This window comes from Sciurus carolinensis, chromosome 10 (genome assembly GCF_902686445.1).
Source record: "Sciurus carolinensis chromosome 10, mSciCar1.2, whole genome shotgun sequence".
Classification (NCBI taxonomy): domain Eukaryota; kingdom Metazoa; phylum Chordata; class Mammalia; order Rodentia; family Sciuridae; genus Sciurus; species Sciurus carolinensis.
Window position 1 is genome coordinate 125034778 of NC_062222.1, and position 25763 is coordinate 125060540.

At 39.7% G+C, this 25763-nt stretch overlaps 1 protein-coding gene across 5 annotated transcripts in view; it reads left to right on the plus strand.

Annotated features, from left to right (window-relative positions):
* The window catches only part of Kcnip4 (potassium voltage-gated channel interacting protein 4), a 1093862-nt gene that overhangs the window by 836544 nt on the left and 231555 nt on the right, over positions 1 to 25763 (plus strand). The window lies entirely within an intron of this gene.

The window sequence follows — 25763 nt, forward strand, 5'->3', positions numbered from 1 at the left end:
TTTTAATGGGGCTGGTTATTCTACTTTAAGGCCAATGTTGGGCAAGCAATCTATCCAGGGGACATCAAAGAGGCTTAATTGTCATGGTCAAGGAGACAGAGTGCGGGCAAGCTTCCCGGTATCCCTGTGTTGTTATACTTGGGAACTTAAGACATGTAAGCTCTCAGTAGGCACACATGTGCCCATGAATTTGGACACTGTCAACATTTTTTATAAATGTAAGTTATAAATAATCATCTGTGGTGCGGAAGCAGGTGCAATGTGAGTATGCAAAGCTGTTGTGATGATAAGTGCTATTTTTCCAAAGTTGACTGGAAATAATATCATACGCCAAGAATACAGAAAAGTACTGATGGAAATAATAGCATGGCCCAAGTGTTCTAGAGGCTTAAAGGACTTTCAGAACAATGACGACTTGAGACTAGTTACCCTCTGACTCTGATCAGAAGGCATTTCAGAAAAAAAGAATTGTATGATATCTTTAGTGAGGCACAAAGAGTACAAACACATTTCCTGCAATACAGCCAGAGAGTAAATGGGGGGAGGTAGCACTTCTAAATTTAATGAGGAAGAATCAGGATGCTGGGTGAGTGCATTCATAAGAAACCAAGGAAGCCAATTATTCCATATTTTTAAGTAATCCATACCTTATCCCCTCTCTGTTACTGTCCCTAATTATAATCAAAGTTATCATTCATCTTTTGCCTGATTATTCCCTTACTATGAATTTATTGCTGTGACTGATTTCATGTGGACATATTTAGTAGAATAAACAAGGTGTATGCATAGGTTATGATTCCTAACAGGCAGATCTGAGAACAGGATCCTCCAACACAAGGTCATTTTTGAAACTGTTGGATTCCATGAACCTTTGAACTGGTGCCATAAATTAAAATTGCCCTGAAATTATTATTATTTTCCAATAAAATTATTTTCAAATAATTGTTACTATTTTCCATATGTGCAAAGACAACTTTAAAAGATAAAACTACAAATCATTATTTAGGTTTTCAAATATATCTTGAGTTTCTAACTTTTCCTCTTAAGGTACATACTTTTTATACTATGCTGTGATTGCTAAAAATCAGCTTGAAAATGTCTAAATTGTTCATATTTTAATTGGTCTCAAAACAAGTTCGGCAAGCCGGTCAGTGAAGGCTTTCTCATTAGTCTATGATCTTCCCCAGTTTTGCTCCCAAAGCAGAATTCTCTGGTGTGATCACTTAACTTGATTGCAAAACTTGTCTCCAAATGCAATTTTGCTATTTCCTCAAATCAAATCCATCGTGTAAAGGTCAGGGATTTTCCTGGCAGCGGACGTTCAAAAGAACACACCATAAACTGTAGGCACTTCCATGGGGAATTCAAAAATGTGTTCTGCACCTCAGTAGCATCGTTAGACTAAATGTGTACCTCCCCAAGGGACTTCCTGGAAAAGCACCATTTTTCCCCCATTATGTGGATAATTTATTTTTCATTTAAATTTTAAAATGATGTGCGTTGGCCTGCAGTCATACCTTGTATCCTTTCAGTCAAGAGGTAGGGAGTGTGGATGTATTCCTGTGGCAATGAATCAAAGAAAAATGCCTGTTGCTTTTTCATTGCTATTGGCGGCAGGGATGTCTGTGTCCCCATGGCTTCTAATTTCTTCAAGACACTGTGTGCTTAATAAGTGACAAAGACATGTCTAACAAACAGTAGGGATGTGACTATAATCACCCCTCTCAGACAAAACCTTCAGTTGGTTTATGTTTGCTACTTCCTAGGGATCCAGGAATGAGCCGGGAAAGCATGTCTCTCTTAGGACATCAAAGATCATTGTCACACTTGAAAGCCAACTTCAGTATGCAGGTTGAGAAGGCAGTGAGGCAAGGTTAGTAGTTTCCAAAGAAGCCAGAGTCAGAATCAACCCTTGGAGGTGTTAAAATATGTATAGAAATTTAAGTCTCAATGAATCCTTATAATTGGGATTGTGTCTCGCTGTTGGTGTCCCTTAAGGGTGCCCGTCAGTGAGATTAACACAGCCGCCGCTAACACCAACCTGAAGGTAATGAGAGAAGTTTGCTCATTAAAAAGATCTAGGTTAATATTGCTGTGTCACTATTTCCTGGCTGTGACCACTGTGCAAGTTACTTAACCTTTCTGAACCTCAGAGGCCTCGTTTCCAGGGAGAGTTGACATAGCTCTCCAATAATGTTGTTTGGATTTAATAACCCACCAATGAAATGGATCTGGTGTGCAATAGATTCTCAGCAGACTTCCTCTCCTCTACAAGTTCAGTGGATATTATTGACTGAGTGTTTGCATCCCTCCAACATTCACATGTTGACACTCACCCCCCAGTGTGATGGTATTTGGAGGCGGGGCTGTTGCTAAGTAATTTGGTTTAAATTAGTTCACGAGGGTGGGGGGACTAGTGTGGAAGAAAAGCCCAGGTAAGGTCACGTGAGAGGGTAGCCATCTGCAAGCCAGGAGGAGAGCCCTTACCAGAAGCCAAATTGACCAGCACTTAAATCCCGGACTTTGCCGCCTCCAGAACTGTCAGCGATGATGGGTCCATTGCTTAAGTCATCCAGCATGTGGTGTTTTGTTATGGCAGCTCTAGCTGACAAAGCTAGTGGGATAATAACTTTTAAAGTCACATAGACACAAGGCAGTTGAGTAGGAAGGAGTGGCAGGCCCTGCAAATAGGCCCTGGGTGAGCATATGTTCAGTGTGCCTTCTCCCAACAGTAGAAAGGACCCAGCTACAGTTTCCCAGCTGCCTTTGGAAGAATGTCCACTAAGAAGCTCTAGGATTGGAAATGGAAGCAATTTTATCCTTTGAGAATAAAATTGGAATACAATGTCTTAGAGTATTTACACGGGAGAAAAACAAAGAGATGGTGTTGAAATGCATTAAGAGGAGTTCAGGAAGAACCAGATATTCCATCAAGGAAATCTGAAGTAGCTGCTTGGAAAAAGGTTGGAAGAGATTGTTAATTGTCTGCCTGGACACATAAGCAAACAGGTCTGCCCTATCTAGACTTAAATCATGTGGAGAGAAAGGAGATGCCCAACTCTTGACCCAAAAAGGAAAAAACAAAAACCAAAAAACAAAAAACTCCAGGGCCATGATGGAGACTCAGAACCTAGAATTTACTAGAAATAGCCTTCAAGACTATCCAGACCCACCGTGGAATTTTTTTCACTCACTTGTTCACTCACTTAACAAATACTTGTTGTCAACCATATGCATCCACTGCGCCAAATGCAGTATATACATATTATATAAGCCTTCTCATGTTTGCAGTTATGATGTGTGATAATGTGTATTTTCTACAAAGTGCTATACATTTGATCAGATTTGTAAATAACTAAGAACAACGGATCAATGGGAAAATTAGCTCATGCTATTTGATTATTATAGCCCAGGAAACATCTGCTCCTTTATTATTTGTTAAAGTTTTTTTGTTTTTGTTTTTTTTTTTTTTTTCCTGCTAGTGCAGTAGTTAATTTACAAAATGAAGAGGCAGACAGCAGAAATCCTAAGATTTTGATCTTTGGGGAAGAATGAAAGGAATGTGGGTATCTGAGGACAAAGGTGCTATAGAAGCAAATTATTTAACTGGGTCTCTGAACGCAGCCCCCAGTGATCATCACCTTGAAGTTTTCTAAAAGGAAAATGTCCATAGCTGCAAGATGAAGTTGCATTGATTATAACTCACTTACTAATTTTGTACGTATTTATTTAACCAAGACGTTTATGGGTACAGAATAGCTCTTTGGTAAACATGATAGCCTAATTTCAACCAGAAACACAGGTAAGACCTAATGGATCCCCCAAGTTATTTATCATACCACCTAGAAAACAAAGAGGGGTAAAGTAAGGAAAGAGTTTGGTAGCAAACCTTGAAAAGTGAATGCAGTTCTACAGTGGATTCTTAACAAAAAATAACTCAGATAACTGCATGTGTGTGTGTTTTTTAGGCTAAAGCAATCAACGTTTTTTTCTGTATTCCAATCCTGCCTGCAGGCTTCAGTTCAGAGCAGCATTGCTTGGTGGAAATATTTTGGCAGCTACCGTATATTGTATGCTTACACAGATTTTTAATCATCCCAGACAGGGGGACATTTTATTTCAAACTAGGAGCCAACTATGAAATGGGAGACTCATTAGGAACAGAAGCAGATGAGCTCCAATTAAACTAACCGTTCTCTGGCAAACCCCTAGTGTCTTGGAGGGTTGCTTTGTTTAACTAAGGTTTACAGAACAAACAAGCGTGCTTCAGGTGTCATTATTGAAAAGCAAGTCAAGGGATGACTCACAATTGGTTTCTCATTCGGATTACTTCCCATTTACTGTCCCTTGGGACTGTTGAAAATCAGGGTCTCCCTCGGGCAACATTGTTTTCTTGTGAGATAATTACTGAGGAGTGTTCAGGGCGCCATTATCTTTAGATCTCTCCATGAGACTTCAGAGCCTGGTTGTATAATGATGCATTTCTTCTATGTGTTTCATTTTCAGAATGACTCTTTCTGAATCCTGAGACATGGACACTGTCAATCCTAGGATCAGTGTTCGCCAGTTCCTTCTTCCTTCTTGGTTGACTTCTTCCATACACATTCTAAAATATATGAGATGATTCTGTTCTTCAGGAGAACTCAATTTCCCTTCTTAGTCTTCTTGAAAGAGTGACTCTCAATGCTGGTTGTCCACTGGTTTGAAAGGGGAGCTTTAATAACCACCAACATCCAAATCTCACTCCCAGACTTTCTGATTTTAAGTGATTTAGGGCTGTCTTTTAAATTTTTTAGTTTGCATTTTTTTTTTTTTTTTTTTTTTATAAATTCAACTGATGGTTCTAATGTACACTCTGGGCTGAGAGCCACTATCTTAAACTGTGTACCTTCCACCTCATTCATCAAGAAACGTTTGATGGCATGACCAGGATGTTCTAGGCACTTCCTAGAATATCTTCAGTGACTTTGTCCTTAAGAACTGAGAGAGGAGTTTGTTGTGTGAGCTTGCCAAGCTAAATCATTTCTAAGTGCTGTTTGGTTGAGTTCATACATCACACCCCGTTTTCAGCTTTAACTTAGCTCTGCCTTGACAGTGGACCTGAGTATGTCATGCTCCTCCATGCCATTTCAAATGATGTTCTCTCCCAGAGACAATGTACCACATCCCAGGCAAAATCCCACTTCTTCTAGACCCAGGCCAACTCCCTTTTCTTTCACTGACAGACTCATTCTACCCATTCCGATCCTTCACCCTTCCTTGCTTTGATTGAATCTTGAGTGCATCTTGAGCTCTTGATATGTATCACCATTTCTAATTTGACAAATCTCTTTCCCCCAATGGATTATGGGCCCTTGAAGGTAGACACTTCAGACTTAAAATGGAGTGTGGCAGAGTCTCACTTGTAATTGGCCAAGAGCAAATTTCTTTCCTTCTCACAGTCTCTGCTGTTTCTCCTCTCCCTTCACATGGTGTGAGCAATGGCCATACTTTATAAGAGAGGGGTAGATTCACATGTTCCCTCCTAGAAGAAACCTGCACCCTGCAGCTCCCCAATCTGTCTCTGTCACTTTTCCCTTTTGTTGTCTTGGTGGCATTGATGGAGCATCTAAATTCCTCTTTACTACTTTAATTTTTAGTGTCCATTTCCTCCTCTAAAGTGCAATCTTCTTCCAACAAGTGCTTCTCTGTCTTATCTTCTGCAGTGTGGCAGAAACTAGCATAGTACCTGTGTCAGCATAGAAAATGGTAAAAGAAGATCTGAGTCTAAACCCTGGCTCTGCTGATCCTAGTTTATGAACCTGAGCAAGATACTCAACTAAGTCTCTATGCCTCCATCTCCCTCATGCTAAGGCTCTCTATTGATCTCCTATTGACTTCACCACTTTTAAGGCAGTGGGAGAGAGAAAAAACACTATATTCATTGAGCAGATAAACCAAAAGTTAGAAAACTAAAATGTTACAAAACCAAAAGTAAAACTAAAATGTCAGGAGAAATACATAATATGTTATAGAATAAAAAAAAAATTGGATAGTTCTTCTTTGGCAGGAATGCAACTGTGATTAAATTAGAAGGTATCTGTGGCTCCTAGCTGAGGACCTGTTCTTCCTTCATTACATCCAAAGTCACTCTATATTCAAACTTTGCAAAAATGCTGGATATCAGCTCCCTTGAATCTGATTGCTTTATTTTCAAATGAAGTTGTGCCAAACCATATTTATAGTGAAATTCATCAAACTTGTCTCACTGTGCAGCATAATTTGGGAGTTCATTTGATTTTAGTCTCAGATAAATTATATATCAAAAAGACAGAGAAATAGATATAAATATACTATGTTTTAAGGAAGTTTATTTGATACATATTAAATACATTCTGTCAACCATTTGTATATTACTCAGAGTTGAAAGAATTAAAGCCTTCTATGATTAGGCCTTTGGATATTTATTCATAAAACAACTAAATAAGTGGGAAAAATAGGAGAGACCCAAGGATTACTTATTAATATTGTATCTGTATCATACCTGTATTGCCAAAGGACTATTCTCCTGGGTACATGAGAGAAATGTAACTTGCCTGCCAAGTCACAAGAAGCATGTAGCTTGCACTGCCAGTATACTGGGCCACACCAGGTGTCCAGATGGGTGTCAGGAGAAGCCATTACGTCTTTGCAGACATCTGATCTGCAGTTAACATTATAATCTGGGAACCCCTGGTGTTTTACAAGAAACCTCCTGCTGTGATATAGAATTAACTTCCATAATAACACCATGTTTAATATGAAAAGATCTACAGTTTTGTTATTCATATGAGTTAACAAAATATCTCTAAACTAGAGGCAAGTAACACTTTGATGATCCCTCTGTTTTCAGAGATCACTTGTCTCATCTCTCTGATTTATTATCTGCCTCTCTTCTGGGTCTTTAATTTGTTTATGTTTTTATGCTTAAACCACTCCATTCCTACAACATCCCCTTTAGCATTTTTAATCTCTTAAAAACAAAATCAACCCATATTTAATTCTGTAGTCAACATTTTTATGCAATTGAATTTCCAGCCTTGCTGTTCTTCTGGACCAGTGATATCCATATTGCAAAAAATGAAATCAGTTTTCACTTTAATGGAACCCTATGCATTCAAAAGTAAGTGTGCACTGTGCACTGTGTGTGAATTTTTTATTTTTTATCTTCTGGCTTTTGGACACAACTTTCCCCTCTCCCCTTACAACTTCTCTGTTCTTTCTCCATAGGAAGTTTTGTGGGCTTCTCCTGTCACATTCTCTAGGACTCTGGTCTTGACTAGGCTACCCTCTTGGCTCAGACAGTCAATAATCTGCATGCTGAAGGTTTGGACCGAGCCTGTGTGAACTCCCTCCAGGAGAGCTCACACTGAGGATGCAGTGAACCCAATGTTAGCTTTACTGTTTCTACATGGGGAAATGTATTCCTCCTTCCACCTTGCAGCTCACCACCAACCATCAGTTACACAAGATGGAAATTTTGGGTTCTCCCTAATGCCCTCTTCTCCCTCATTTAGTGAAAGCATTGAGTCCCGATCATTTTACTTCTCAAACAATCTTTTGAATCTTTCCTCTCTACTTTATCACTGGTGGTATTACTTGCTTTGTTGACTTTACTTCTGTTGCCTGGAGTGTTATAAATCTAACCAGTCTTGTGATCTTTAGTCTTGATGCTGTCCTTCCCTCCCTTTTGAGTTCCTCAAGACTATACTGTAGCCAGAGGGAGCTAAGATACAAATAGGACCATGTCATTCTCTTGCATACATTCTTTAGTAACGCCTTCAGAATTTCAGATGTCTTAGAATGACATATTCAACCTGCACGATCTAGCACTCCATTTCTCTCCAGCTTCATTTCTAATATTCCCTGATTTAAACTGCCTCATTTTTTAGTACAGTAGAATTCCTAACAGTTCCCCCAAACACACCATACCTTTGTTCCATACCTTTGCCTCTGCCAGAATTTCCATCGTAACTTTATTATCTTGAATAATCCTTGCTTATCACTTAAGACTTTGTAATACCAAATCTCCCTTGAATATGGATGCTTGGCTGTATGGCTGCTTCTCTAAAAGGTCTATTTCGATCTAATAGAACATGAATAGCAACAGCACCAACTTAGGCGGGTAATGTGATACATTCTGGTTACATTCCTGCCACTCACTAGCTGTGCAACCTTGGAAAAATCACTACACTACTCTGGGTCTAAATTTCCTTTTGCTCACACTGACCTCTTTAAGCTAGAAGCTTTCCAAAGTTCTCTCCAGCTTCCATTTTCTGAGTCTTTTCACCAGGGATAACACATTTCAGACTTGTCAATAAGTCAGCAGTTTAATACAAGCACAAGTCTTGTTTATTGATCACTCTTAGGTAAAGTGGCTTTTATATGAAATCAATATGTGTGTTAAAAGTATTCAAAGTAATTGCTTTATATACTTAAAGGAAACACACTGCCCATAGAAATGAGGTCAGCCTAGCCCCACCTGGTGGACTGCAGTGATTTTTTTTTCCCCCTTTCATTGATGAAAGCTACCAATGCTGTGAAGATAGACCTTGATAGAGAAGAAAGAGCTTGGATTTTGAAATAGGACCTGGATTAAAAGCTTGACACTATCATTTGCTCTCTGCATGCCTCTGAGGAAGTTATTTAGCTTTTCCATGCTTCCTTAATACTAAAATGGAAATAGTTACTACTATAGGACGTCAGTAGGTCAGGCATGTGAGGCATGTGTCAAACTCAGGATAACACATACAATTCCAGACCACTCTTTGTGGTGGTTATTATACTAGCTGGGAGAAAGAACAGTCAGGTAATGCTTTCCACAGCTTTCCTAATGAGAGGACCATGCACACACATGGGAGCATCAGACAATATGGAGTAAATGAGAGGCTCTGAAGTTAACTGGAGAAGCAATTCAGGGACCCGTTACTTTAATTCCTTAATTTTACAAATAAGGAACATGAAAGCCAGAGATGTCAAATGACTCATCCCAAAACAATTCTTCATCATTGATGCTCTGGGATTCGAACCCCCTTCCTCTGGGCAGAGTGTAATCCTTTCCTTTTCTTTTATGCTTCTCAGTCTTAAGCTCGCAGCACAATTGCCCAGAAAGCTTATGGAACACAGATTGATAGCTACCCAACCCCAGAGATTCTGATCCGGTGGGTCCAGAGTGTGCCCCAGAGCTGGCCTTTTGAACATGTCCCACCTATTGCTGGTGCCCTAGCTTGAATAGCATTGCTAAAGATGACCCTGTTCTGAATTGGCTGGGAGGAGTTCTCAGCTTTTTAAAACACCTCACTCTCAGGAAGTGACAAAGAGAGAAAGATGGGGCCGTATGTCTTGCTGTGCCGTTTGGGGGACCGTGCTGCCAACACAACAGCGCGTGCCATTTTCCCCTGGCTGCCTCTCGCCTGTGCTCCTAAGACGAGGGGTGGCAGGGTTCAGAAAAACATTCTCCCCCTCTTCCCAGGCTTATTTTATAAGGATGACAGTTTGTTTGGGCTGACGTGTTTATAGTCGTATTTGGAGCGTACAGAATGCACATTGAAAACGGCAGCGTCTGAGATGAGAAATTGGCTCTGGGGCGCAGCATTTACTCTCTGCAATGGAAAATGTGGAGCTTTTGTGCTTCCAGGGTGGGAGAAAACACAGCCCAACTAGCTGCTGCTCAGAAAGATGAGACACAAAATGAGTTGGAGGAAAACACTGCCTCCTATTTATCTTCTTTGAGGAGAGGGAAGCAGATTAGATCTCCCAAATCCATTTGTTAAATGGAAGATTAGTACTCCCTGCTCCTATTTCCATAGACACAATGGTGCTCTTTCAACTGTGTTATGCGTTACAAAGGATTTTAATGAACTTACCCAGAAACCAAATTGCCCTTTTTACCATTATTTCTAGGGGAAAATGTCTTCCACTTGGTGGCTAGAAGGGAAGGAAGATTCCAAAAACAGATAAACAGAATTTTGTGGAGAAAGAGACGTCCCAGCAGTCTGCTTAGAGTCCAGCCCAGCATCAACCAATTTTGTGCGAAACAGGAGCATATTTCAAACCTCTCTTGGTTTCCTTGTCTGCTAAGTGCAGATAATATACACCTCACAGAATCCCTGGGACAGCTAGACAGGATATGTTTGTGAAGGCTCTGCCACCTTATCCTGGACAAAGTAGGCTCTCGAAAAATCACTGTTGTCCTTTTTTAAGGAACATGTATTCCGTGGCTCCAATTTCTTCACTTCCATTTCTTTTCAACCACCAAACCAAAAACTGAAGAAGAAGGAAGCAGAAGAAAGGATAGCAGTCCAAATTCCACAACCATGCAGAGCAATTCAGTTCCCCCCAGCTCAAATCTGAGAACTGCAGGACACTTTAGCACTCAAAAAACCTTAAGAGTTCTCTGTTTTAAGACCCACCTGTCTTAGAAACCAGATTAATGGCATTTTGTTACCACTCAACCATCTTTTTTTAAAAAAAGTTTTATTTGTTCTAATTCATTATACATGACAGTAGAATGCATTTATACATGTTGATAAATCATATATAAATGGAGTGTAATTTCTCATTTTTCTCATTGTACATGTTATAGGATCACATGGGTCATGCAGTCATACATGTACATGAGGTAATAATGTCTGTTTCACTCTACTGTCCTTCCTACCCCTATCCCCTTTCCCTCCCTTCACTCCCCTCTATCTAAAGTAACTCTATTCTTCCCTACCCACCCCATTATGAATTAGCATCCACATATCAGAGAAAACATTCAGCCTTTGGTTGGGTTTGAGTTTTTTGTTTGTTTGTTTGTTTTGTTTTGTTTTTGTGGTGCTGGGGATTGAGCCCAGCAACTGAACTATATCCCCAGGCTGGCTTATTTCACTTAGCATGATATTCTCCAACTCCTTGAGCAATTTCTTAAGCAATTCCTGAGGCAGTTGCAACTTCTTGGTTTTGTTTTTTTTTTCCCTTAAAGGAACTTGGAATTTCTTCTGTCTACTTACATTTTAATATAAAATACTTAAAGGTGATGTATTACATTTACTTATGTTCAGTAAGGAAAACCATGTGTGCTTATGAAGGTGACTGCCTGTTGCTTTGAGTAGATCTTTCAGCAACATTATTATGCACTCATTTTCAAACACCTATTACATATCAGACCTGGGGATTGTTAATGAAGCTGATAAAAATTCTGCGTGATGGCGTTTAGAGTTAAAAGGGGAAAACAAAATGAATAAAATTATATAATTTATATGGTAGTAGTCATGGTTAAGAAATATGAAAGTGTTTGGAAGACTTGAGGGAGAATTGGGAATGGAGGACTGTGATCTTGTATCTGTACCTTCTGGCCTTAATAAGACCAAGTAAGAGGAAACTACGAATGCAAAGGCCCTGCGGTACAAGCACATGTAGTATCATCTAGGCACGTGGAAGAGAGCAGTATGGCTAGAGTGAGTGCACACAGAGAAGGTTAGATAGTTACCATATAAGAATTATACCATGTTTTAAATAGGTGCCATTGTTGTTGTTGTTGTTGTTGTTGTTTTTAAATGAGACCTACTGGAGATTTCAAAGCAGAGGAGTCACACAATTTTGACCTGTTTCAAAAAGATTTACTCTGGCCTTTCTTTTGTGGAATAGACTGTGGGGAGGCAAGGGTGGAAACTGAGGGATGACTTGCACATGAGTCAGGAAGGTGAGGACGGTGGCTTTGGTCTGGGTGGTAGCAGTGAGGTATTGAGAACTGGCCCTGTGTGTTTGCTGATGGTTTTCATGGTGACTCCGGGCCATACTCCAGCCTCCTGGAACAGATGGCATGTGCCAGCTTGGGGAACTCACCATGCTGAGACAGGTGAAGTGGGAAGAGTCCATTCAGCAGAAGCATTTGATTTAAGATGATCATGAACAAAGGCTCCCATGCCAGTTTCTCAAATCTCTTTTGCACCCTTGCTTGATGACAGGTGTTCCAAAGGTGGAGATAAGCACTCTGGAAGACTAAGTTACCCATGCTAGTGAATTCCAGGTGTGATGTGCATGCCTCGTTTACCTCTTGCTTCAAACATGAACATTACTGTGCTATTTCTTTATAATGTAATTAGCTTTACAAAGTACTTCTTGGCTTTCACCTGGAGATGCTAATGTTTTTTCAGGAAACTTGAATATCATCTTGGCCTCTCCATCTCTGTCTCTCATGGTTAATCAGTTCCCAGTATCTATAGATCCATCACCTTGCTCTCTCTCACATCCATCCTAATCTCTCATACAATCATAAAATTCATCTCTTCTCTGAATTTCTGGAACAGCCTCCTAAATTCTCTTTCCTTGTTTAATTTAGCCACCCACAATCCCCAACCCCTCGTCAATCTTTGGTACAGCAGTGTGATTTTTCCAAAGTACTAATTTTGTGTTTTCCTGCAACTACTTATAACTATTCAATGGTTCTCCAGTGCGCTCAAGATAAAAAAAACAAAAAACAAAAAAAACAAAAAACAAAAAAAAAAAACCCTCCTTTAGAGGACTTAAAAGAAGTTTTGTGATCTGCCTACCTTAAGAGTCCTATATTTTAAAATATAATTTATTCTTACGCAACTCATCCACTCTATATTGTTTATACCCAGACTCACATAGGCTCTGAGACCTTGTCCACATGTAAAATGGAATAAGATCTTTCTCTGGCTTCAAGCTATTGCACTGTGTTACCAGTAGCACATTTTCCCCATGGTTGTCTGACTGCGCTTTTCCTTAGATCTCAGCCCAGGTAATGTCTTTTTCCCAGAAAACCTGTCTAGATTCAAGTTTGGATTGTGTGTCTGTCTAATGAGTTCCCATGATGAACCACCTTTGCTCTCCTTACAGTATTTAATAACTGCCTGGTGACTTTTCCACATTCCCCATTGGACTGTAGGCTCCAAGCAGTCAGGAGCTACCTTACTTGTCCAAGATCATATCAGCACCTGTGTCAATGTTGGGTGGATACTGGATGCTTAATAATATGAGTTGACTTATCTTGGATTGAATGACTATGAAACTTATCATCCAAGTATTAAGATCATGAGTCATTCCCCATTTGGGATAGCTTTTTACAAAAAGCTATTAATCTTATTCATCATATCCATGACTTTGTCCTCATCCCTTGCCACTGATGAAGAGAATTAGGTTTCCCTCATTTCTAACCAAAGTATTAGAATAAATGAGGTATGGGTTAAAATTTCAATTCACTTGCTTCAGACTTAAAGACTACTCTTCATGGACCAAACAACGTAAGATCAACTCTCTCCTATCTGGTCTCTCAGCCATGTCAAAATAATGTAAAATAAGTGACTGTCTCATGGAAATTTTTCCTGATAAGCTGTCAATAGTGTTGCTATTGACTTTTGTTGGAGATTAAGCTGTACACTTGAAAAATCCCTTTAACTCCTGTCCCCTCTGGTCCTCTGTAGATGAGCTGACATCCACAAATACCCACTGTATACACACTTGCCCTGAGCTAATTAATCTTAAAACCACACTTGAGAATAATAGGGTTCCTATATCTGTCACATCTGTCCTCTCTTGATGTTCTCCCCCATCTTGTTTCCCGTGAAATATTACTTTCTAAAGTCTCCCTCTCTCTCTCCTCACTCCTGCTTGGGCATGCTCAGCTCCTTTTGCTTCTAGGAGGTTGATGTTTTAGTTTTTACCTTTCTCTGACATCTCTCTTCCTTGAATCTTTCATTCACTTTTGTCATTTCAGCTATTACTTTATGTGGATGAATCCCAGATTTTAATCTTTTAGCTCTGGCCCCTCTCCCAAAGTGTAGCATTGCATGTAATGTTATGGGCTCATATTCTTACTTAGATCCTCTGCTTGTTTTTCAAATACAACTTTGTAGAAAATTCCATTGTCTTCACCTCCCTGTGTGTTCCTATTCCGTGGAGGGAGGCTTAGAGTATCTATCTGGCCCTTTAAGAGGTTCCTCTTCCCTAAAAGAACCTGGTTCTTGAGAGGGATGCCCAGTGCTTCTGCACTAGGTGACCTGCCTCCTGGCAACAATGGATTGATCCAAGGGTATTTGCCTGAATCACAACAGGGCCAAGCAGCATCTTTCCCTTTGATGTTTGCAATTTGGAGATGGATAGATGCCAAGCAGGAAATCAGTACATCAAGAGCAACCCTCTCAAGCAAAGGTCAGAAAATGACTGCTGTGGGTAACCTGTAGCTTGCTTTCTTCCATGCCTTCTCACATCTTGGATATTCAGTTCTTTCCTCAAGTTAACAAGTTATCCAGCTTCCTTTAATACATTTCCACTACCTTTTCATTTCTTTCACTTGTCAGACCCATGAAATGTTGACAAATATATTCCTGATGCTTCACAGTCAATTCAGATCATCTCTGATTCCTCCTCTCTTCAATCTCTGCTTCACACTGTGCCATATTCTGCCAGTTTCACCTCTGCATCTTTGCTAGTTTGTGTCTATCCCTTTCAGTCTACTGATATGACCTCTGGCTTAGATGGTTGGAACAGTCTACCTGCTGGTTCCTGGCGCCAATTCCTTTTCTCTTTTCTTTCAAGGTTATGGTAGCTTTTGCTTTATTCTTACCAGATGAAGCAAATAGAAGAGTGCTACTCAACTGCTCAGAAATGCTTTTTAGATCCTCATCACTGAACTGTCTTGTAGATCCTTGAGGCTACTCATCATCTGGTCTCCCTCACATCTCCAGTTTGATGATTCCCTCCTGAACCCACTGTACTATAAACACAAAATAACTGGCTAGTCTCACTTCTGACCATTGCTGATGTAATTCATGTGGTTTCCAATGCCTACATAAGAGAAGAACTGGAACTTCTGACAGGTCTTTATTCTGCAAATAGAAAGGGAAAAGTCTATCAATGACAAGCCCTCTTCTAGGTCCGAGAGGCAGTGTGATGAACAAGCTACTTAGTAGCTTGCATGTGGAAAGCATCTAGACTTGTGGGAAGAAATAGAAAATGAGTGTGCTAACCAATATATATATAAAGAAAGATAAAAATCTTGGAGGTGGGCACTATGAAATCAAGTAAAACACTGTAATTTGATAGAGAGTAACAGGGCAGTGGTAACCAAAGAGAGGACCTAGAGTGGTTAGGAAAGACCTCTGTGCAAAAATATCCTTGGATCCTAGTCCTGAGTGGTGAGAAGAAATGAGAAGAAAGGAGACAGCCTTGGGGGAAAGAACATTCCATGCAGAAGGATTCCAGAGCATCAGGATCATACGTAGGAATAATCTTGATTTACATAAGAAGTTGAAGCACTGTGTTGGGAGAGAACTGTGATCAGGGCATGGGAAGATGGAATTGGTTTGAATTGACATCAAAGAAAGTCCAGAACATGGTGAGGAGTTTGAATGTTATCCCCTGTATTATGTAAAGCTATTGGAGGACAGGGAAGTTGGGAAATTATGTGAAAGATATACTGTTTAACTTCATTACTGTGTAAAAATAGACTTTACGGGTGTGAGGGTAAAAGCAGAAACTGAGTTGGGAAGTCATTGAATGGTGGCTTTGGTCCAGGGCTATTAGCAATGTTGGTGAGAATTGGTTAGAGATTAGGTCTTGGAGGTGGAGTCTTAGAATTTGTCAATTGGATTATGTTTGAATGTGTTGCATATTCTGGCATGTAGTGGACACTCAATAAATGCTATTGTGTAAATAGCACATTAATGGAGTAATTGAACTGCCATTCATGGTCAAACTCTAACTCCAAAAGATAATTCTCAATCAGTTACAGCCCTCCTACTTTCCTGCTTTGGTTCTGCCTCTGAGATTCCACTGCATTTTAAATAGATTTTCTCATGCACACTAATATCCTTTGTTGGGTTTATTGATGTATGTGCATTCCTTATCTCCTCTTCTACACATTAAGCTTTGGATCACGTATCTCTCACTGTCTCATGCATATTTTACTCAGAACATAATCAACATCAATTTTTTTGAAGAATGAATGAATGTACAATGAAGTAAGATAGAAATTATGTGAAAGGTAAAGAAGTGATTAGGGAGGTCTGGAATCTGAAATCTCAGACTCTAAATAGATTAAGGATTTACCTGACTCAGATAGTTTAGGCTCTGCCTTGATAGGAAGATGAGTGCCCAAGCATGCTTGCTTCTTTGAAACCTGAGAGACAGTACAAGTCTGGTTTGTGGGTATGACAACAGGTTCTCATAGTTTCAGCCTTGCTGTACCAAGCAGGTAACAAGTGTCTCAAACATTCCAAATCATAGCTTCTTCGTTTGTCGAGTGAACATGATAACAGAAAAAAATTTCAGAACTGACTGCTGAAAAAACTAATAATAAATACTCCTATGGATGATGCACTCTGTGCTCTGACCTCCCTGAAGGTTTCGATAGTACTAACTCATTTATTGCTCCTAACAACACCATGTAGTGGGCACTTCTATTACCCCCATTTTTATGCATTACCAATGCAAGGCACCACAACACCCAACACAGGGAAACTCTCTGCAGATGCTACAGAAGAAAAAGCTCCAAACCTGGATGGGGATCCAGATTACCTGTTTGCAAAACCCAGTTTTGCTTCTGTTTTTACCTTGAATAAAGCAAACCTTTCTAGCCTCAATTTCCTCACTTTTAAAATGGACTGCTATAAAGGATATGTGAGACAAAGCCTGTGAAAATGCAAATGGAGGTAAAATTGCCTAAAATAATCATGGATAATTGTAGATGTCCAGAAAGGGTTGGAGTTGATTTTTTAAGTCGACCGACGGTTTAAGACACCAGCACATTTCAAGGCAGGGTTCTTAGAGAAATTGTCTACAGATCTTTAATAATAAAGCCCCCTCTTTCCCTATAGTTTTGTTACCACTGTGAGCAGACTTTCTGAAAGCCATAACCTATGACTTTCTCATGTTCAGAGGATTGTACACTTTAACTAGAACTGAAAACCTCTATAGCTGAAGAGGTTCTTGCATTTCTGGTTTTATCCTTCCTAGTACCTCTGAGCCAGTTAATTAAGAGTTTACATGACAGTGTCCTTTCTCCGAGTAAAAGGAACCTTCTCTTCTGTTCTCTTTTGTGATCCTCCCAGAAATTCCACAAAGGAGGAACATTCTCCCAGTTATGTATACCTCACAATCCCAGTAACTCAGGATGCATGCCTGGGCTTGTACCTATCTGCTTCTGACCACTAAATTGAAAGTGGACTCTCCCAATTGGATAGTCTTTACCTTCTAAATTTTAATATTTCGAAATGTATGTTCCTCAGACTCTTTTTTTTTTTTTTGTGCAAATTGGGAGTTTACAGATAGGAATACTAATTAAAGCTATTCTTTCCTTTCCAGAGACAATCCTTTTTCTGTACATGAAAATGCACACACACACACACAGAGGCCTGCATGCTTATCTCAGTTGTCCAATGAAGTAGAGTCTATCTTTGTAGGTTTCAGTTTAGGTTAGCTTTTCTTATTTGGAGAATTTTTAAGTGTTAATATACCTGTGTGATAGGCAGACTGTGACCTCTCAAAGATGTATATGCTTGTGCCTGGGATCTGTGGGATATTTTAGGCTATAAAAGGTAATTAAGTTTGCAGATAGAATGACATCACTCTTCAGCTGATCTTAAAATAAGACAAGCATCCTTGATTGTCCAGGTCGACCCAATGTAATCACAAAAAGAAAGGAAGAGAAAGCAGAAGAATCAGTGTCAGAGTGATGTGATGTTAAGAACACAACTGGCCAATTGCTGGCCCTGACCACAAAACAAGTCATGTGGGCAGCATCTAGAATCTGGGAAATAGCTTTGTTCCTTGAGCCTACAAAGGAATTCAGCACTGCCCACACCTTAATTTTAACCCAGAGACCCCTTTCAGATTTCTGACTTTCAGAACTATAAGAAAATGAATTTTGGTTGTTTTATGCCACCAAGTTTATGGTAGTTTTTTATAGCAGCATCAGGAAACTAATACCAGATTGCACATGACAACAACACACTTGCAATAATAGAAAATAAGCAATCTCGGCCAGATAACCTAGAACAGCGACTGGGTGTGAGTCCTAGGAAAAACTCATCCCCCAAAGGATTCCCTTTCCAGTTTTCCAGGCCTTTGTATTTGGATCCAAAGATGGGGGAAACACAGTTCTTCTGCTTCATTTATTTTTAAATAAGGGTTAATCCCTTACCAAAGATTCATTGGGATGTGGCCCCAGCTTCACCTGCTGCTGGTTTGTAAGTTATACTGAAAGCTATTCATAGACGTTTCTGAATCTAGGGAGCATTAGCAACATTAGCATTCTTTTTTAAAAAATATCTTTTAGATGCTGATAGTTCTTTATTTGATTCATTTATTTATATGTGGTGCTGAGAATAAAATCCAGTGCCTCACACCTGCTGGGCAAGTGCTCTATCACTGAGCCACAACTCCAGCCTCAACATTAGCATTCTTGAGCAGTAATATGGACACATGCAACATTAGTCCTGGCCTTCAAAGCCAATTCACATGTCTTTTCTTTCTTGGAGATTTATTATTTAAGATTTCACTTGAAGAAATTTCTTTCTTCTAGTGCACATACCCCCTTCTTGCCTGCGACCTATTATGTTGACATCTAAACTTCCTATGTTTGGGGAAAAGCCATGGAGGAGTAAAAAGCAATGGAGGAGTGGACCAAATACATAGCTGTGCCTCCTGGCTGTCAGCCTGAGCCACTGACCTCAGCACTTACATTTACAGCGTGAACACTTACCATGAGCCACACACTGCATCCTGTGAGGACCCCTCAATATTCACTCTGTGCTTTTCTCAACACTGATGGAGAATAAGCACAGCTCTCAGCTTAGTATGAAGGGGATTCTCTACACACTGGGCTTCAGTGATTCTGACTTGGCAGAGAAGGGAAGATCTTCATGATAATTGTGTGTGCGTGTGTGTGTGTGTGCATGTGTGTGTGTGTGTGTGTGTGTGTGTGTGTGTGTTTAGCATAAATGCAAGAAAGAGGGAGAAAGAGAGCTCATGGATAAAGATATGGGATATTCTGAGAGAAGAATCTTGAGAACTATACAAAATATTCTCTCCATATTATTCCTACACCTCTTTTCAAAACAAAAATATGATCAAGAAAATCACTCATTATCTCTGGAGATTTGAAACACATTTAAGTCTAAGCCCACTGAGTATTTTTGCCCCATTTGCTGTGGTGCAGCAAATGAGATAATGCAGTTCTAAGAACCCCCAAGGTCAGTCTCTGGGAAGTTTGTACCTAAGAAATGAGCCAGCATAGCGATGAAGTAATGAATTCATGGCAGCAGGGCCCATGCCAAATGCGTGGGAAGGTGCTACAGGACTTAGGAGCAGACTTGGAGGGTAAGGCTGGGGCCAAGCCACGTAGTGGAACACCCATGTCATTCATCATGCTTTTAAAACCACCTGTTCCAGTTCCAAGCCCATCCAAAACTGCAACTAAGAAGGTCCAGTTGTTGAGATCCTCTGTATAGACATCAGGAGCCCAGACACTAGCAGAATAGGGGTGTGTGACTAATTCAAAGATAAACAATTTTTTGCCTCTAACTTTTTCTATAGTCTTCTTTATTCCCCTTTCAAATCAATCTGTATGATCGATGTGAGCTCCATATGCACAAAACCCACCCTGTTCATTTTTAGGTTCTTGAATCTCTCACAGTATCTGGGTATAGGATTACCTGTTTCTTCTCTCACATTTCTCTCTTCTCCTTCTCTTTTTTCCTTTCTTCAACTTTTTCCTTCTTCTCCCTCTATTCCAAGCCCCTTCTCTTATCTCATTTCTTTTTCCATTTTTTCCTAACTTGCTTATAAGACAGAATGTGATACTAATAATTTACCCTTCAGAATGAAATTTAGGTCACATCCTGCTTTTCTAAAGATCATTTACTTTATAAACTTTATTTTTCTTTGTGGAATGAGTCCACAATTTTAAAAACGAATAAAGACAAAGATGGTGATCCTGACTCACACCTACCCACACAAGTAAGAACATGGATCTTGAGTGACCCCAGTCCTTGATGTCTGGTATGGAGTATTGGGCAAGTTACCTAAGCTTTCGCATCTCAGCATGTTGGTCTATACAATGGGGTGTATAATAGTCTATCACATTGGGATGTTTGACAATTAGGTGTGACAGTTAAGGTGAAACACATAGTACACTACATGTCAGATGGTGGGGACTCAATATTTTTGTAATAATAATTATAATAAAGAAAAGGAAAATTCTTATTATCCTGGGTAATTCATGCACTAAAGTCTACCAGCAAGGTAATACTTTATAGAGAAACAATAAGAAAAGGGGTCTGATAAGAGAACTAGAACTTGCATGCATGGATTGGATTGGTTGCTTCGGAAACACATTCAGTTAGGCCAGCAAGTCCGGGTAAAGGGAAATGAAAGAAGAACAGAGCACAGGGAGGGGAAGGAGGGGAGAAGGAAAAAGTATCATAAGTCATGAGGAAAGTTTGTCTTCTAATGGAAATTTTCTAACTGTACATCTAAGTACCCTGCTAATCCACGTCTACGAAGGGTGTATACTGTGCATGCTTTGATCATAAGATACCTGAGAACTATTTTACGACACATTAGTGCAAGATTGCTAGAAGCTTTGGGGGATGGCAGGTACTTTTTCTCTCTGTTCTTTATTTTGAAAATATAATCAACCTTATGGATTCAACAGGACATGCAAACTGGAAGTCTGTGATGCTTAATTGTTTAATGGACACTCAAATCCTTATTTTAAAGAAATCCATTCAAGATACATTTACTAACCTTGCAGATAGAGTAGCAGTTGAGTGAAATAGCTTGAGTCCTATTTGGTCATCCAGTTCATCTAGAGAACATGTGGGGATCTTTCTAGTGTAACTGAGGGAAGCCATGATGGAGGGGCATGATGCACTTTGGGTGGAGGAGTCACTGGGGTAGAAGACAGGACCCTAAGACGGTGAATAGCTTCTCGCATTTTGGTGAGGAATTCTAAAAATGAGAAGAGACACAATGGGTTCTACACTGACCTTTCCCATCACTTGCTCTATCAGGTCATGAGGATCAGAAGTCTTTTCCACACTCTCCAGCCTCACCAGTGTGGTGGACGCTGATTTCATGTACCCATCCTTTCTTGGGAAAGTAACCACTTCTTTTGACTCACTTGTAAAGGTTCAGATTTAGGGTCTAGTTTCAATGGAAACTTCCAGATGATGCTAACTGTACTGATGACTTACTTCTCTTGGCGTGTATTGCCCAAGAGAATACAAGAATACATTTTTCTTTTGGAACTTGTTTTTTTTTTTTTTTTTTTTTTTTTCTCATTTCTCAATGCAACATTCTGCTTTCAGCTACACTAAACCAGTCAGGAATTATAAAGCACAAGAGGATTTAATTTTTGTCCACTTCCCAAGTCTTTTGACCTTGAACAAGCCATTTCTTCCTAACTTCTAAGCCTCTTTAAAGTTTTACAGATGATTTATTTGCTTTCTAACTAACTTCTCTAAAGGGTTATACAAATAAAGATGTAGGTGAGGAGAAACATTCTCCCTTATACTCTTAGACTCAGTAGCTGAGCCCTGCGAATTAAACTGATGAAAGATACATTAGCAGGAAAAAAACAAAGAATTAATTTACATATGTCATGTGCATACATATGAGAGAACTTACTGATGAGTAATTCAGTGGGTAAGAATTTCGGGTTATATACCACTTTAACAAAGGGTGATAAATTGTAGAGAAATGACAAGGCAAAGGGGAAAAGGGCTGGACTTCTAGGGGTGAATAGCTGAGACAGAAATTTATAGAGGAAACAGATGTAAAACAAGTGTTATTTGTTATGCAGACCCAACTTATTGCTGAGTTCGCTCCAGTGAGTATGGTTGTTTCCCTCCTCCAGATATAGGACAGCAGAGGGAGAATATCTTTTGGAGAGAAATTTATACATTTATTCCCTCTCATTAGACAGAAAGGGGAAGGAAGAAACTCTCTGTGTCTGCTACTTCTCAGTTACCTTTAGTTTAAAATAATTCTTATGCCAAAGTGGTTTATTTTGGAGTAGCAATTGCTGATCTCCTTCATAGCTTACATTTAACTATGACTTAACTAGTTCCTCTGTGCGTCACAATTCTGTTTATATTTCTGGGGAGACAGTTGGTAGGTAGTAAACATATCTAACATTTCTCTTAATCTTGCTACATTAATTTTTGTATTCATATAGTGTTGACAGGGTAAGTAGCATTTCTTAAACAGGGAATATCACCTGGTGAAGTTACAACAAAAGAGAGAGGTGATTAATTTCAGGTTTCAGTAAGTCATCCCATTTGAGAATATTTAAGAGATCACAATGGATCCATGTGAGAAAACCGAGGGTTCACTTACTGACTCTTTCTGAGACTGGTCAACTGACTTGGCATGCCTTCTTGGAGAAAGATTTTGCTTTCCTGTGAGCTTCTATCAATAACTTCCTGTGGTCCCTTACCACATCCCCAGTTAAAGAACCAATCACCATGATGCAGAGAGGCCTGAGAGTGAAGTGGTGAGGATGAAGAGTGTAGGATCTGGTACCCAGGACACCATGTCTAATCCCAGTTCTGTCAACTACTATATATGAGACTTAAGGCAAATTACTTAATCTTCTAAAGCTTGAATTTTATCCTTGAAACATGAGCAATAACATCAGTCCAAGGGAAACAGGAATTAATAAGATTTTATAATTTATCTGATACTTGTAACCACTCCATACATGCTGTAGGATATTTCTTTTGGAATGAATCAAGTATAAATCCTGGATTTGCCCCTTGTTGATTGTGATGTTCAAAAATTATTTAATCTCAGTGCTTCTTGGTTTTTGTTCTTCTGTGAAATAGTGACAATAATACCTGATTTATTGGTTGTAGAAGGATTAAACTAATTTACACATTTAGAGTATTTAGCATGGTGCCTGGTTTAAAGTCAATGGGTAGGAAATATCAATGTCTTCTCTTGATATTCCTTTCCTTTGGTATGAAAGACAGATTTCTGCAAGTCACATTCTATTGTGTAAAATAGAGGTAAGCACAAGGATGAAGGGAAATGCCAGGATATATTTTAATATAACAAATTGGGTTGGTGTCAGCAACACCAATAAAACAATGAAGTTTATGTTTGGAATAATGTTGTTTACTTTTTAAAATAACGAACAACCATCTCTTCCTTCCCAGGAAATTCCCACAAAAAACACATTTTCCCAGCATTCCTTCTTGCATGAAGCATGCAACACTTTTGATAGTGTTATTACTTTCTGAAATCCTGGGGTGGTGGTGCATGTGAAAAAGGCCCTGGAGTCCCTGGGAGGTACACAATCCTCAAAGGAGCAAACAAAAAAGCCTCAGAAAACCAAGTCAGAAAGGCAGCTCATGTGGATAGGGAAAGGCTGGACCTCCAAGAGGCTCAGCTGGTGGATCCTGCACTGATCCTGTTATGGTCCTAGAGGGACATCCTTCCTGGAACCAATAAAATCATATTTATGCATCTTTATGTGAATTTTAAAGATAGTAGGGATTTCATTCCTGAAAAATGAGGCATGAGGCCCTTTCAAAATATTTTGCTTGATTATTAATCAAGAGATTATTGGAGAACTTTTTGCTGAAATCTGTTGAGGGATATAAAGAAAAAAGTAAGAACTCGGGAGTGAGACAAAGCAGTTTGAGTTCTGGGTTTTCTGACGATGACCTTGCTCAACTCAATTAACCTCTCTGTATTCTAATTGTTTTCAACTTTGATGTTGTATTATGTAGGATAAAACCCTGTTACATTCGATTTGACCTCATTCATTTCTGTATTTTTTTTAACTTTGACTACTTTTAGCTAAATGTAAGCATTTCAGAGAATGATACACACTTCTTTTCCCATCAATTACTGAGATCAGCTTCTCCACCACTGGCTTCCTGACATAGCTGAAACACAGTGGACGGATGGTGGCTGGACAAAGATATACCATCAATACATCATCCAAAAAGAAAAGCACCATTATAAGGCCCAGTGTGATGGCCCAAATGTATTCCTGGAACCCAGAGGAGAAAAATAACCATGTAGCTAGGGTGGTCAGCAAGCCTTCATGGAAAAGACACTGGAACTAGATGTTGGAGTTGGGGTGGCAGGACCAGGGAAGAGCAGAGTTCCTCCATTCAAGGCGATGCTGTAAAACCTCTAAAGAGCTGGAACTTCAGGACATGGACTCAGATCTCCTGTTTTATGGGTCTGAGAACAGGGCAGTACCATACCCATTTTAAACTCAGAAAACCAGTCTCAGATGAACCAGTATCCCCAAGGTCACACAGCAAACAAGGCCTAGAACCAGGACTTCACCCAGGCCCACTTACTGCAGGCTTCGGTATGACAGACATCTAGTGATGATGGAAGTTGGTGACCTCTGCTCTAAGGTCCCCTGGAACACTGCCCTCACTTCCTAAGTGGAGTTAACATGCCTTCTCTGTGCCCACTCTGTCTTGTGGAGACAGCTGTTCCACAAACTGCTGCATATATTGACACATTCTACTTCCTGCCCGTCTCCTCTGTTGAACTGTAAGCCACTGAAGAATAGAACTGGGCATTATTCACCATTCATAGCTCATAGTAACAGCTCAATAAATGTTAGTAATAGCTGAATGGATGAGTGCACAGTGCCCACAGCTTGGCAAGGAAATCAACTCCTAAATGCTTCATTTTCTTCTCTATAAAATAAAGGTGATTGTAATACCTACCACACAGAGTTGTGGGGATGGGTTAAGTATTGATAAATCAGTGTTACAGAGCACATACTAAATGCTCTGTAACTATTAACTGTTAATATGGGTACATTTAATTTCCACAATTCCCTCTAAAGGGAGTGCATTAAATGAAGTATCATAATATTGACTTCATAGAACAGGAACTATTTCAGTGACGTTAAATGCCTTATAGACAAACACATAGCAAAGAAGAAGCAGAATCTAAATATGTCCCCAAGGTTCTGAGATATGATTTGTAAGCCTTTATGTTGCAGGTGCATACAAGGTCTCAGTTAATTCTCTTTTCCCTATAGTCAGGTTGGACTTTAGGAGAGTGGAGAAAAGCAACAGGGTGATTAAGGCAGTGTGATCTTAGCATAACCCAAGTCCCCGGTGTTGCCCACAAAGCTGTTTCACTGTTTGGAGCATTTTGGAATAGTCCACTTGTAGGATCCTTGGGGTCAGTAATACCCACACTTCCCTGTTGATATGAATCACCAGAGTGTCTCATTTGACAAAACACACTCAAGGATCCTCTGAATCAGACTCTCCACAAGAGAAAGCTTTTAACAAACATTCAGGATGATTTTTATCATCAGGGAAGTTTGTGAAACTTTGTTTTGAGAGAGATTGAAAGTGGACTTTAAATGATGACAGTAGTATCCTTTCTGCAGAAGGGGCAGTTACTGAGCAGTGCTTTTAACAGGTCTGCTTGCCCAACCCTTGCTTATGTTGGTAAACATAAGGACTTAGTCTCTGTATAATACCCTCTATGGATTTGCAGGGATCACCGTGGTGTTGGAATGAGGCAGAGAGTTTGTATGTTCCTGCCTGACAAAGCCACTGAATAATTTTTTCTTCCTGTACATTTCTCCCCAACACCACCACTGAGAGAGAGAGAGAGAGAGAGAGAGGGAGAGAGAGAGAGAGAGAGAGAGAAAGAAAGAGAAAAAAAGGAAGGAAGGAAAGAAGGAAGGAAGGAAGGAAGGAAGGAAGGAAGGAAGGAAGGAAGGAAGGAAGGAAGGAAAA